General features: G+C 41.3%; 1 protein-coding gene across 1 annotated transcript in view; it reads left to right on the top strand.

Moving 5' to 3' along the window:
• LOC307162634 (cAMP-dependent protein kinase inhibitor beta-like) overlaps positions 1-15976 on the top strand; it is a 67889-nt gene that overhangs the window by 26126 nt on the left and 25787 nt on the right. The gene's annotated exons all lie outside the window — the stretch shown is intronic.

Raw genomic sequence — 15976 nt, 5'->3', positions numbered from 1 at the left:
AATAGTAAACTACTAGTATACTTATAAGTTCACTTGTAGGACAGATGCATTACAAATGAGAAACCTAGTTTACTACTCTTACAAATACTAAAAATACTATAAGTGGGCCAATTTAGTCCCAAGCAGTATTAAAATAGTACACAAGTTTACTACAAGTACACATTGATATTAGTATACTTACTACATAAAGTATACTTAAAAAATATACTTGAAAATTACTTAAGTATACTTCATAAAATGAACATGAAGACATGCACTTTTATGATGAAGAGATGCACTTTTATGATGGACAGATGCTCTTTTATGATGGAGAGATGCACTTTTATGATGGACAGATGCACTTTTATGATGGACAGATGCTCTTTTATGATGGAGAGATGCACTTTTATGATGAAGAGATGCACTTTTATAATGGATAGATGGACTTTTATGATGGATAGATGCACTTTTATGATGAAGAGATGCACTTTTATGATGGACAGATGCTCTTTTATGATGGATAGATGCACTTTTATGATGGACAGATGCTCTTTTATGATGGATAGATGCACTTTTATGATGAAGAGATGCACTTTTATGATGGACAGATGCTCTTTTATGATGGATAGATGCACTTTTATGATGGACAGATGCTCTTTTATAATGGATAGATGCACTTTTATGATGGACAGATGCTCTTTTATAATGGATAGATGCACTTTTATGATGGAGAGATGCACTTTTATGATGGAGAGATGCACTTTTATGATGAAGAGATGCACTTTTATAATGGACAGATGCACTTTTATAATGGATAGATGCACTTTTATGATGGATAGATGGACTTTTATGATGGATAGATGGACTTTTATGATGGAGAGATGGACTTTTATGATGGATAGATGCACTTTTATGATGGACAGATGCTCTTTTATAATGGATAGATGCACTTTTATGATGGACAGATGCTCTTTTATAATGGATAGATGCACTTTTATGATGGATAGATGCACTTTTATGATGTACAGATGCTCTTTTATAATGGATAGATGCACTTTTATAATGGATAGATGGACTTTTATGATGGAGAGATGGACTTTTATGATGGAGAGATGGACTTTTATGATGGAGAGATGGACTTTTATGATGGATAGATGCACTTTTATGATGGATAGATGCACTTTTATAATGGATAGATGCTCTTTTATAATGGATAGATGCACTTTTATGATGTACAGATGCTCTTTTATAATGGATAGATGCACTTTTATGATGGATAGATGCACTTTTATGATGGATAGATGCACTTTTATGATGGACAGATGCTCTTTTATAATGGATAGATGCACTTTTATAATGGATAGATGCACTTTTATGATGGACAGATGCTCTTTTATAATGGATAGATGCACTTTTATGATGGACAGATGCACTTTTATGATGGATATATGCACTTTTATGATGGATAGATGCACTTTTATAATGGATAGATGGACTTTTATGATGGATAGATGGACTTTTATGATGGAGAGATGGACTTTTATGATGGAGAGATGGACTTTTATAATGGATAGATGCACTTTTATGATGGACAGATGCACTTTTATGATGGATATATGCACTTTTATGATGGATAGATGCACTTTTATAATGGATAGATGGACTTTTATGATGGATAGATGGACTTTTATGATGGAGAGATGGACTTTTATGATGGAGAGATGGACTTTTATGATGGATAGATGCACTTTTATGATGGATAGATGCACTTTTATAATGGATAGATGCTCTTTTATAATGGATAGATGCACTTTTATGATGTACAGATGCTCTTTTATAATGGATAGATGCACTTTTATGATGGATAGATGCACTTTTATAATGGATAGATGCACTTTTATGATGGACAGATGCTCTTTTATAATGGATAGATGCACTTTTATGATGGAGAGATACACTTTTATGATGAAGAGATGCACTTTTATAATGGATAGATGCTCTTTTATAATGGATAGATGCACTTTTATGATGTACAGATGCTCTTTTATAATGGATAGATGCACTTTTATGATGGATAGATGCACTTTTATGATGGATAGATGCACTTTTATGATGGACAGATGCTCTTTTATAATGGATAGATGCACTTTTATGATGGATAGATGCACTTTTATAATGGACAGATGCTCTTTTATAATGGATAGATGCACTTTTATGATGGACAGATGCTCTTTTATAATGGATAGATGCACTTTTATGATGGACAGATGCACTTTTATGATGGATATATGCACTTTTATGATGGATAGATGCACTTTTATAATGGATAGATGGACTTTTATGATGGATAGATGGACTTTTATGATGGAGAGATTGACTTTTATGATGGAGAGATGGACTTTTATGATGGATAGATGCACTTTTATGATGGATAGATGCACTTTTATAATGGATAGATGCTCTTTTATAATGGATAGATGCACTTTTATGATGTACAGATGCTCTTTTATAATGGATAGATGCACTTTTATGATGGATAGATGCACTTTTATAATGGATAGATGCACTTTTATGATGGACAGATGCTCTTTTATAATGGATAGATGCACTTTTATGATGGAGAGATGCACTTTTATGATGAAGAGATGCACTTTTATAATGGACAGATGCACTTTTATAATGGATAGATGTACTTTTTGATGGATAGATGCTCTTTTATAATGGATAGATGCACTTTTATAATGGATAGATGGACTTTTATGATGGATAGATGGACTTTTATGATGGAGAGATGGACTTTTATGATGGATAGATGCACTTTTATGATGGACAGATGCTCTTTTATAATGGATAGATGCACTTTTATGATGGATATATGCACTTTTATGATGGATAGATGCACTTTTATAATGGATAGATGGACTTTTATGATGGATAGATGGACTTTTATGATGGAGAGATGGACTTTTATGATGGAGAGATGGACTTTTATGATGGAGAGATGGACTTTTATGATGGATAGATGCACTTTTATGATGGATAGATGCACTTTTATAATGGATAGATGCTCTTTTATAATGGATAGATGCACTTTTATGATGTACTGATGCTCTTTTATAATGGATAGATGCACTTTTATGATGGATAGATGCACTTTTATAATGGACAGATGCTCTTTTATAATGGATAGATGCTCTTTTATAATGGATAGATGCACTTTTATGATGTACAGATGCTCTTTTATAATGGATAGATGCACTTTTATGATGGATAGATGCACTTTTATGATGGACAGATGCTCTTTTATAATGGATAGATGCACTTTTATGATGGACAGATGCTCTTTTATAATGGATAGATGCACTTTTATGATGGACAGATGCACTTTTATGATGGATATATGCACTTTTATGATGGATAGATGCACTTTTATAATGGATAGATGCTCTTTTATAATGGATAGATGCACTTTTATGATGGACAGATGCACTTTTATGATGGACAGATGCACTTTTATGATGGATATATGCACTTTTATGATGGATAGATGCACTTTTATAATGGATAGATGCTCTTTTATGATGGAGAGATGGACTTTTATGATGGAGAGATGGACTTTTATGATGGAGAGATGGACTTTTATGATGGATAGATGCACTTTTATGATGGATAGATGCACTTTTATAATGGATAGATGCTCTTTTATAATGGATAGATGCACTTTTATGATGTACAGATGCTCTTTTATAATGGATAGATGCACTTTTATGATGGATAGATGCACTTTTATAATGGATAGATGCACTTTTATAATGGATAGACATATATATATATAGGGATTGTCAAAGTTTTTTTTTTTTTTTTTTCTATCATCTAACTGAATTTTTCGTCAACGATACCAGGGACACCGAAACACCGGGGAACATGAAATTTGGTGGGCATGTAGCCCCACTAGACTTCTACGGAAAAATTTCATTTGGTCCCCGGGGGCCACTCCCCCCCCCCCCCCCCCCCCCGCGCTGGGCCCCCCCAAACCCAAAAAATGCAGTTTTTCCTAAATAACTACCTGAACCGTGGCACCGAGGATGAAGAAATTTTTATGGTATGTTGGTCTACTAGACTTTTACGGAAAAATTTCGTTTGGTCCCCGGGGGCCACTCCCCCCCCCCCGCGCTGGGGCCCCCGTAAATTTTTCGTCAACGATACCAGGGACACCGAAACACCGGGGAACATGAAATTTGGTGGGCATGTAGCCCCACTAGACTTTTACGGAAAAATTTCGTTTGGTCCCCGGGGGCCACTCCCCCCCCGCGCTGGGCCCCCGTGAATTTTTCGTCAACGATACCAGGGACACCGAAACACCGGGGAACATGAAATTTGGTGGGCATGTAGCCCCACTAGACTTTTACGGAAAAATTTCGTTTGGTCCCCGGGGGCCACTCCCCCCCCCGCGCTGGGCCCCCCCAAACCCAAAAAATGCAGTTTTTCCTAAATAACTACCTGAACCGTGGCACCGAGGATGAAGACATTTTTATGGTATGTTGTTCTACTAGACTTTTACGGAAAAATTTCGTTTGGTCCCCGAGGGCCACTCCCCCCCCGCGCTGGGCGCCCCGTGAATTTTTCGTCAACGATACCAGGGACACCGAAACACCGGGGAACATGAAATTTGGTGGGCATGTAGCCCCACTAGACTTTTACGGAAAAATTTCATTTGGTCCCCGGAGGCCACTCCCCCCCCCCCGCGCGCTGGGCCCCCCGTGAATTTTTCGTCAACGATACCAGGGACACCGAAACACCGGGGAACATGAAATTTGGTGGGCATGTAGCCCCACTAGACTTTTACGGAAAAATTTCGTTTGGTCCCCGGGGGCCACTTCCCCCCCGCACTGGGTATGTTGGTCTACTAGACTTTTACGGAAAAATTTCGTTTGGTTGCCTGGGGCCACTTCCCCCCCCCCCGCGCTGGGGCCCCCGTGAATTTTTCGTCAACGATACCAGGGACACCGAAACACCAGGGAACATGAAATTTGGTGGGCATGTAGCCCCACTAGACTTTTACGGAAAAATTTCATTTGGTCCCCGGGGGCCACTCCCCCCGCGCGCTGGGCCCCCCGTGAATTTTTCGTCAACGATACCAGGGACACCGAAACACCGGGGAACATGAAATTTGGTGGGCATGTAGCCCCACTAGACTTTTACGGAAAAATTTCATTTGGTCCCCGGGGGCCACTCCCCCCCCCGCGCTGGGCCCCCCGTGAATTTTTCGTCAACGATACCAGGGACACCGAAACACCGGGGAACATGACATTTGGTGGGCATGTAGCCCCACTAGACTTTTACGGAAAAATTTCGTTTGGTCCCCGGGGGCCACTCCCCCCGCGCGCTGGGCCCCCCGTGAATTTTTCGTCAACGATACCAGGGACACCGAAACACCGGGGAACATGACATTTGGTGGGCATGTAGCCCCACTAGACTTTTACGGAAAAATTTCGTTTGGTCCCCGGGGGCCACTCCCCCCCCGCGCTGGGCCCCCCGTGAATTTTTCGTCAACGATACCAGGGACACCGAAACACCGGGGAACATGAAATTTGGTGGGCATGTAGCCCCACTAGACTTTTACGGAAAAATTTAATTTGGTCCCCGGAGGCCACTCCCCCCCCCCGCGCTGGGCCCCCCGTGAATTTTTCGTCAACGATACCAGGGACACCGAAACACCGGGGAACATGAAATTTGGTGGGCATGTAGCCCCACTAGACTTTTACGGAAAAATTTAGTTTGGTCCCCGGGGGCCACTCCCCCCCCGCACTGGGCCCCCGTGAATTTTTCGTCAACGATACCAGGGACACCGAAACACCGGGGAACATGAAATTTGGTGGGCATGTAGCCCCACTAGACTTTTGCGGAAAAATTTCGTTTGGTCCCCGGGGGCCACTTCCCCCCCGCACTGGGCCCCCCGAAACCCAAAAAAATGCAGTTTTTCCTAAATAACTACCTGAACCGTGGCACCGAGGATGAAGAAATTTTTATGGTATGTTGGTCTTAAGGGCCCACATCAACCTAGCCCATAATCACTCATTTGTGATTTGCGCCCCTCCCATAAAAAATGAAAATGCAATATTATTCTGCTTTAATCGCCCCTATCTTCAGTTGAGATGTTCAGAACTGCACCATATTTCATGTGTATGATTAACTTGACATCCTCTGGGGGTATGCTAAGTTTCTTAGAATTTCATCCATGGGGGGGGGGGGGGGGGGGGTCTAAAATAAATTCATTTATGTGCACATTTAGTGACTGTACACTCATCGGCCTGTAGATGGTGGTGTTGAGCGAAGGGTTGCTGGTTTAGGATGATACTGTCACACACACACACATGCAGGAATACAAACAAACGCAAGCATGCACAGACACTGACATCCACACGCACAGACACACACCCATACACACACATACAAATCCACATGCACAGACACACACACACACAAACACACACGCGCACACACATGTACGCATGCATACATACACGCACAGACACACACATACACAAACACACACACATACACACACACAGACAGACATGCACATACTACTACTTTTTTTAGGTATATACATAAACATGCAATACAGCCAAATTGCTCCACGTCATTTATTTTTGTGGAAAGCCAGTGCAGGCCTGAGCGGCGGTCATATTTTGTACCGCCATGCGGTACATCTAGTTTCTCTCTGTATCTCTCTCTCCCATGCTTACACATTACCTGTATTTTTTAACCTTTTCGTTCACCTTTTTTAATTGTAAAACAATCAACAATTCTGTATGCAAATATTCTGATGGAATCATCACTCTTAATGGGAGATTTTCAGAGATTTTAAGTATGACGTTTCTAAAAACAAAAAATGTTAATTTTTCTTTCTCTCCCTCTCGCCAATGGACCTGCTGACCGTCCAACTGCTCTGCCTTTAGCAGAAGGACCGTTCACTGGAGGACCACACTCTTTTTAGATCTGCCGTGTCTAATGAACACCTTCTAGTGAATGGTCTCTGAGAGGATTTTGCCATACACAGAGATATAAACAACATTAAAAACTTGATTTTCACAACAGGGGGTCTTTAATTCTCTAGTTAGTTTCCCTGGTTGTTAACAAGTTTCCACACCTGTACCGTTTTATCCTTGATTACACTCCTCCTGTATTTAATCCCTGTGTTTTGTTCAGTTCTCTGTCTGGTATCATCTTTGTTCTACGTAATTGTGTTTATATAATCTCCTGTATTCTCCTGTATCTTGAAAAAAAAAAAAGAAAAAAAAAACGAGCAGAAGGACCGTTCACTGGAGGACCACACTCTGGGCTTTTTAGATCTGCCGTGTCTAATGAACATCTTGCAGTGAATGGTCCCTGAGAGGATTTTGAGTCTGAACAGATGCGTGAGCCGGCAACAAAGTGTGTCCCAGTGGGTGTGCTTGTGGAGTTTGTGGGTATGGAGGAAAGCCTCACCCACACTCCCGCCATTGAGGGTGAGCAGCTGCTGCTGGCCTTTGCAAATAGTTATTATGATTTGGAAGAGGATATTTCCCTGATTCTCCCGTCCCTGCTGGTCCTTCCCAGCTCAAAGTCTCCTATGGCCCCACTGGTTCCGCCTATCTCAAAGTTTCCTGTGCCCCCTCTGGTGTCGCCCAGCTCAAAGTCTCCTGTGCCCCCACTGGTTTCACCCAGCTCAAGGTCTCCTGTGCCCCCACTGGTTCCGCCCAGCTCAAGGTCTTCTGTGCCCCCACTGGTTCTGCCCAGCTCAAGGTCTCCTGTGCCCCCACTGGTTCCGCCCAGCTCAAGGTCTCCTGTGCCCCCACTGGTTCGACCCAGCTCAAGGTTTCCTGTGTCCCCACTGGTTCCAACCAGCTCAAGGTCTCCTCTGCCCCCACTTGTTCTGTATCCTGTGCCCCACTGGTTCCACCCAGCTCAAAGTCTCCTGTGCCCCCACTGGTTCTATATCCTGTGCCCCATTGGTTCCACCCAGCTTAAGGTCTCCTGTGCCCCCACTGGTTCCGCCCAGCTCAAGGTCTCCTGTGTCCTTGTTGATTATTCACAGTAACAGTTCATAACAGTTACAGTGTAACTATGCATTTAAGTACTGAGTGATATCAATTAACAACATGCACTTACCATAGAGTTATATTCAATTCAAATTTATTTGTATAGCGCTTTCACAATGCATATAATTTAAAAGCAGCTTTACAGAAAATGCTACATAACAATTTAGAGAGGGCATCTTGAGGTAGAAATATAAGCAGCTGGAAAATAATTAGTGTAGCTGCTGTTCATAACATTTCAAACAAAATATAATTATGTGAATTTCATCGGATATAACTGGAGTACAAGGTTGTGAGATGTATTATGTGAATGCTTGACTAAAGAGATGTGTATTTAATCTAGATTTAAACTAGGAGAGTGTGTCTGAGCCCTGAACATTATCAGGAAGGCAATTCCAGGGTTATGATAAGGGTTTGGATTAGGGATAGTTACATGTAATTATGCATAAATTACTGTTATTACTATAGTAAGTACATGTAACGTGTAACAAAGGCAATGTAAAGAAAAAAGTGTTACTTTTTTTCGTGACAGGACGTTTTTGTGTAAATGGACGATTAAGTCGGTGCTTTACATTTCCCCATCCGTGGATGATAATGAGGCGGTTGCCATGGAAGCAGAACAAGAGGACGAGACACATGCACATGCTGTAACATTCTATAAATAGAGGGACAGTAATTAAAAACCTTTAACCGAACCTCTTTAACATTATGGGATTACGGGGGTATTAATAATTTACACTGCATGCAGCCTGTGATAGTGTGATATGACTTTTTTTGTTGTTTTATTTTTGATTAGTTTTATTTTGGATGAATGTAAGAGTTTAATCACTGTAACGCAAAGGAGATGGTCAGATCACCAGCTCTCTCTCTATATGTTAAATTACGGCAATTACCCTGTGATCAAACCCCCCCCCCCTTTGGTCTGAGACCTAATCAAATCACTGGCATTCTAATCCACAAACACCTCTATTGTCTCAAGAGTCTTCCTTTCAGGACGCGCAGACCCAACGGCGCCAACAAATGGCGTAAATCATTGACTGCCTATCTGAAAACAGAGTACTGCTGAACCAACAAGGACCTCTGGTTTATGACTCAGCGAACATCCGCTGACCAATAAGAGCAATCTCGAGAGAATCCCCAGGGCTTTTCTCGGACCTTGATTTACATTTAGACACTCATTTAACACGTCAGAAAACAACCAGACTCTGTTCAACCAGATGCGCTAAACTGATAATCTCATCAAGACCAGTAAAGCGTACACACATAACCTCTCACCCCTCGCTCGAGGACAAAAGTTCATCGCGCCAAGCTTGAACTCTCGAACTGTGTCAGCACACACACACACAGAAAACACACACAGATCCTACACGTGTGAATCAAAATCATCTTGTGAAATGTTTAAAATGTATTCTCTTGATGTATGCATGATCCCTTATCCCAAATATTATGCCTATATAGCTTTATTGATTTGTAATCCATTTGATGTGACTATAATCGCGAAAAATCATGTATCTGCGGGTGACTAGGTCATAAAGTTACCATTCATGGTATCGTTGTGCTCCATAAATCCCAACGGTGTGGAATCTTTAACACAAAATATCAGAGGATGTATTATTCTCTTATTAATACCAGTGTTATTAATGTTAGGAACGAATTTATCTTTCAATACTTAGTTGGAAGGGGCGTATCGACCCTCGAAACGTCAGGAGATGGACCCGACCCGCCGTTAAGGACCATTGGCTCACATACGTGAGAGGGCGTGAGTTGGGCCCCTTTAAAATATCATGTTTTCCTCCTCTAAATCGCACTCCGCCAGAGAGAGAAAGACGACACGCCTTCTTCCATCCTTGGAAGCCTCGTTCACTTTTATTTCATTTATGTTCCAAGTTTGACTTTCTTAAAACTACTTTACTTCAGTTTGATAGTCTTCTTCAACCAACCCAAGAAACCAACTTAAAGCTAAAGATCATTTTGCTGAGTTTCACTCGCTTCGAGTCGCTATAGCAACCAGACGCTGTAATCACGTGACTCCGCTTCCCTCCAACGCAGACGAGACCACACAAAGAGGGCCGATCTACAACTCAGACGTAACGTAGACCTTAATTTGCAATCTGAAAGAAATGCTGTTTAAGTTGTCTAAGTATTGCTGAGAATGTTGGGGTTTCGTTGTTAAATGACTGAACTGTTTCTGCCTCTTCTCTAAACTCACACTTATACTCTCTTCTACACATACGCACACACACATACACGCACACATAATCACGTGTTCCTAGACAGAAACACACAACCACGTGCTGCTAAAGGCGTGCTCCTACACACACACACACACACACACCTCTTCTTACCACGCTATCGTTGTACACGCACACAAAGCCATTCTTAAAATTCCCTTATTCTTTCTTTCTCATCTCTCTCTCTCTTTTATATTCTCCCTTTTCCTTCCTCTACTCTAACCTTTGATTTTACGTTATTTTGTTGTATTCCTTATTTGCGATCGTATATTGTTTTGTTTATGCATATTTACTCCTGTGTGATTTAAATTAGTATATGTAACCAGTAGCTCGTTGGAATAAACTTTGTTAAATCATTTGAATTAAGTTTGCCTGTTTGTTTCAATACTGAGTCCCTGAGTAGTGCAGATTTTTACCTCTTAAAGCTCTACGATCAATGTTACTATTGAAAGAAATCTCAAATGGTCTAAAGCACTAGGATAATTATTTTCTTTGTGGCCACAGGAAAGTTGTTATCTATCGGTGTTAAAGACGTTAGATTTCTGTTCAGAAATTGTACATTCTGTGTGCTGGACGTACAGTTTGTACAATAAATGAACCTTCTTCAACTTATACCTAAAATTTCCCCTAATTGATCATATTCTACCCGTCTATATCAGTGAGTACTACAAGTAATTGTGTAATCTCTGATATAAGCCGAGGTTTTGACCTATTCCCTATTTGTGAATCATTTAATTCATGTAAGCAACATATGCATATTCACATTAATGCTAATTTGAGCTAATTAATTCCCTAACATAAGTCATTGTTGTTACATCACCTTTCGCCTTTATTTATATAGATAAAGATGTTTATGCCTTATACAATACAGATTGTTTCAAAACAGCTTCACAGTAATAAACACGAACATAACCGAATCAATGAAGCTGTTATGTGTAGTCCGTTTTAGTTTTGTTTTCACTGTTCTGTTCCTGTTTTGCCATTAAAGTCCCCCTATAGTCAATCAGTTTATCCCTTAAAACTCGTCTTTGATCGCCAAAATGACATATTTCAACGTTTTTTTTCCTGTGAAAAACATTCTTCATGCTGTAAGCCTTAAGATAGCTTGAATGTAACTCTACACCCTACACCCTTGCTTAACTCTACACCCTTGCTTTATTTAGAACCATGAATATGCTAATTAGCCCCACCTCCACTCACTCACACTCACTCAACTTTGTAGTACTCTGTACTCCAGTTACTATAGTAAACGCTGCACAATGGCATCGCTCTTTACATCGTTGGACACATAACGATAATTAATATGATTAGCCTTTTGCTTGACCACATTATTAATAATGTGTTGCTATGTTACTCAAACCGGGCCCTATCTTGCACCCAGCGCAATTGACTTTGTACACCGACGCATGTATCATTCCTATTTTGCACCAGCGCACAGCGGACTTTTCCCTCGACAGACGCACGTCTGTAAATTAGGAAATGAACTTGCGCTCCCGGGGGCGGTTCAGCGCAAAGAGGAGGCGTGTTACGGCACAAACGTTCCCTGGTGCTATTTTGCAGGTTTAGAAAACAATTCCGCCACTGATCAGGAAAAACCTAGTCTAAAGTCAGTGGCGCGTTGCGCATGTTATTCATATGCTATTTTAAGGGCGCATGCTTGGCCATAATCAATGTAGCGTGTGTACAACGTGCATGCACTTATATCATCTACACACAGACGCAGCAGTTCTCATTTTTAGAAAACCATACATTATTACAAGGAAAAATATTAACACACGTCAAGTCATCTTCATTTATATAGCGCTTTTAACAATGTAGATTGTTTCAAAGCAGCTTTACAGAGATAAATTAAGTTAAATTAAATTACGTATAATTTAAGGTAACAGAAATTGTTTTGGCTTTATAGCGGTTCTTTAATAAAGTTATTTTCCAGCTAAAGTTAGTTTTGATTGATTCGCTTCCGTCGCAACAATCATTTGCTTTATCTGTAGAGTGGTAAAGGGATCCTCCATAGGGAGAGACTAGTTGGCACTTCAGCACTGCGTTGTCATCGGGTCCAGACGCAGGTCCTTCATCAGATCTGGATACGGCCTGGATCCGGCAGGCTGCGGGAAAACCTTGGGATAAACAAAGACACTAAAATTAGCGTAGATGCCATTCTTCTTATGATGTAACGAGTACATCAGTACATCCCGGTTCCAGCTGACCTAATCTATGCAGCCTAACATTGAATTATAGAAGTCTATAATGTGTTATGTGAATGCTAGGTCAAAGAGATGTGTCTTTAGTCTAGCTTTGAACTGACAGAGTGTGTCTGCTTCCCGGACAATGTTAGGAAGACTGTTCCAAAGTTTTGGTGCTAAATAGGAGAAGGATCTAGCTGCTGTGTTTTGAACTAGCTGTAGTTTGTTTATTAAGCGTTGTTGTAAACTCAGAATCGAAGACCAGGAGACTTGGTTGTTTCTTCAGCAGGATTGTTTATTGAAAACACGAGCTGTCGGTAGCTGCAGTCACCAAGTCTGACTAAGTGAATGTTCACTTACAGTTTATATACATTTAGGGGCAGGAACCAAAATGAGACAGGTCTCGGAACCTGTTCTGGACTGAGAGTGCTGCCCACCCTAATTCACTCAGCATATCTATTCAAATGCTGAGACCCGAGTACAGGACTGGCAGGACTTGCTTGCTAAAATACAAACTCCAAGAGTTTCAGTAAAACAGGACTGACCAGAGTCTTTTGCTAGAAAACTCTGATAATAATAATTTATACCTAACCTTAACATGCTAAATTCAATGTAAACCTAAATTAAACATTTTAATAAATTTGGAATCCCACATTTGCCCCTTTGAGAGTTCTTAAGTAAGTTACAGGCACAAAGCAAGTTCATTCTTGTAACGTGTGATAGTTACAGGCACATAGCATGATCTGTGTTGTTCATCTGTAATTGCATGTTGACACAGAAACAAACATGCAATTAGGGTCCGTGAAGTTCTTACGGGTAATATTCTTTTATGGTTGGACCAGTCATTTTCTCGTGCGAGGCGTGAGTCATTTGTTGAATGAAACACTTGATACTGTGGAAGCATACGTAGAACGCCAGTAGGAGAAATAACAGCAGCATTGCTATTTCTCTAATCCACAGCCAGGGTTTACCAATCAAGTTTCCGAACCATGAAGTATTGTCTTCAGTCATCTGGTGTAATTTTGTTGAAAGATCAAGAATGTCTTGTTGGATTTTGTTCAAGTTCTCTGTTGGATCCATTAACCCGGTGCAGCACTCAGGGCCGATAATGGTGCAGGCTCCCCCTTGCGTTGCAAGAATGTAATCCAAGGCTACTCTGTTCTGTAAGATCATTATCTTGTGCGAAGCGAGAGTGTCCGTGATGTTGCCCAGGGACAAAGCCGTATCATTGGCCAATTTCTGTACAGAATCCGACAGGCTTCTGACTTGATCGAGAGCCTGCATAACACCATACGATGGGATTAAGGCTCCAAGAGTTCTTGACCACCACGTTTGAACACAAGTGAGTCCTGGAATGCAGCCATCTTTGTTGGTAGAAGGAGCTGAATCATGTAACTGTGGAGAGCTTGGAGTGGAGTGTGTGTTTTCTCTGATAGCTGGCAGAACATAAACCAGGGTGCACCTGCCGTTGAATTGGCTGGGTAGGATGCTGCAGACAGAAGTTCCACATAACCAAAAAGTGCCATTTGGTGGAGGAATCATACACCACTGATTTATTGCAAAAAGTTTCAGTAGGGATGGGTTCCTGGAGAGACACTCGATTAAGTCATTTTCCTGTTTCTTCTCTGTAGTAGTAACGTACACATGGGATTCATCTGTTCCTCTTTCAATCACAAAACTGCAACGTTCACAAGGAATTTCACCCAGTGGAGTCGATGCTGGAGCATAGTTTTCCATGCACCAGTGGAACATCATTGGCAGGAGTAGATCTGTCATGATGGGAGTAGCTGAAGTTAGGTTGCAGGATGGTAGTCCAGGTATGCAACACTGAGAAGCTGGAGGAATGGTTACGTTGTGACATGTATCTTTGTTGAATACTCCACTGGCATGATGATGGAATAAGGTACACGTGTCACATTTGGAGATAGGGTGTGCCACCCATGGGATTCCTGCTCCTACAGAATGTGCGTGTGGCATGCAAACGTTCTTTCCAGCAAACAAGGCATATCTTGATATATTCATCAGCTCTAAGAATATGTTGTTTCTGGGGTCTACACTTTGTGCTATGTCCATGATGGTTAGGATTAAGGCAATCTTGATCATGTTGCTGGATGACTGAAGTTCCCGTAGATGAGTTTCTGCGTTGTGTATTTTTCTTCTGTGTTGGTTGTAGTCTCTGCAGTTGGTTTAGTTGTTTTCTGGAGGTTGGGTCTTCATATGCAGGTGTGTAGGTCAGTGCATATGATTCTCAGGATAACCGTCAAGTGGTATCTGCACCGAGTTAAGAAAGAAAAAAAAAAAAAAAAAGAACAACTGCAACAGACCAGTATTCATTGTAAAGAGGGCTCAGTCCTACTGATCTGTTAGGTGACGCTCTCAAACTACACAGTACTGCTGGCAGCGCTTCAACCCATGACACTCCTTCCTGATGCATTTTGCTTAGCCTGGTTTTGATTGTTCTGTTTGCCCTTTCAACCTGTCCTGATGCTTGTGGCCTGTAGGGCCACATCTAAAGTTAGTTTTGATTGATTTGCTTCCGTCGCAACGATCATTTGTTATTAAATTAGGGGCCGCTAAGACGACACCATTCCCTCTACACAGACTTTAAACGCGAACCTGTGAGAAACGCTGATGGCGTTCACATGCGCATTTAGAATGGGTTCTATAGTTATGTGCGTTTGAATATACGCAGGTTTGGAATTCCCTACAAGCCAAGCCTAAACAAAGTACTTGTCTTTCCTTATAAATTTTGATAAAGAATTTTATTTTATTTTGTTGCTTTGGGGTAGGAACGCGAAACGAATTTTCCCGACAATGCCTTATCTGTATAGTGGTAGTGGGATCCTCCATAGGGAGAGACTAGTTGGCACTTCAGCACTGCGTTGTCATCGGTCCAGGCGAAGGTCCTTCGTCAGATCTGGATACGGCCTGGATCCGGCAGGCTGCAGGAAAACCTCGGGATAAACACAGACACTAAAATTAGCGTAGATGCCATTCTTCTCATGATGTAACGAGTACATCAGGATTTTTGGGAAGTGTTCCCGGTTCCGGCTGACCTAATATATGCAGCCTAACATTAAATTATAGAAGTCTATAATGTATTATGTGAAAGCTAGGTCAAAGAGATGTGTCTTTAATCTGGCTTTGAACTGACAGAGTGTGTCTGCTTCCCGGACAATGGTAGGAAGACTGTTCCAGAGTTTTGGTGCTAAATAGGAAAAGGATCTACCGCCAGCAGTCGATTTTGATATTCTCGGTATTAGTAACTGGCCGGAATTTTGAGATCGCAATAGACGTGACGGACTATAATGCGTTAAGAGCTCGCTCAAGTACTGCGGAGCTAAACCATTTAGTGCTTTGTAAGTGATCAGCAATATTTAAAAATGTATGCGATGTTTAATAGGGAGCCAATGCAGTTTTGACAGAACTGGGCTAATATGGTCATACTTCCTGGTTCTGGTAAGAACTCGAGCTGCTGCGTTTTGGACCAGCTGTAGTTTGT

This window comes from Squalius cephalus, assembly GCF_949319135.1.
Source record: "Squalius cephalus genome assembly, chromosome: 8".
NCBI classification, from domain to species: Eukaryota; Metazoa; Chordata; class Actinopteri; order Cypriniformes; family Leuciscidae; genus Squalius; species Squalius cephalus.
The sequence above is the reverse complement of the archived record's forward strand: the minus strand, read 5'-3'. Positions and strand labels throughout refer to the sequence as shown.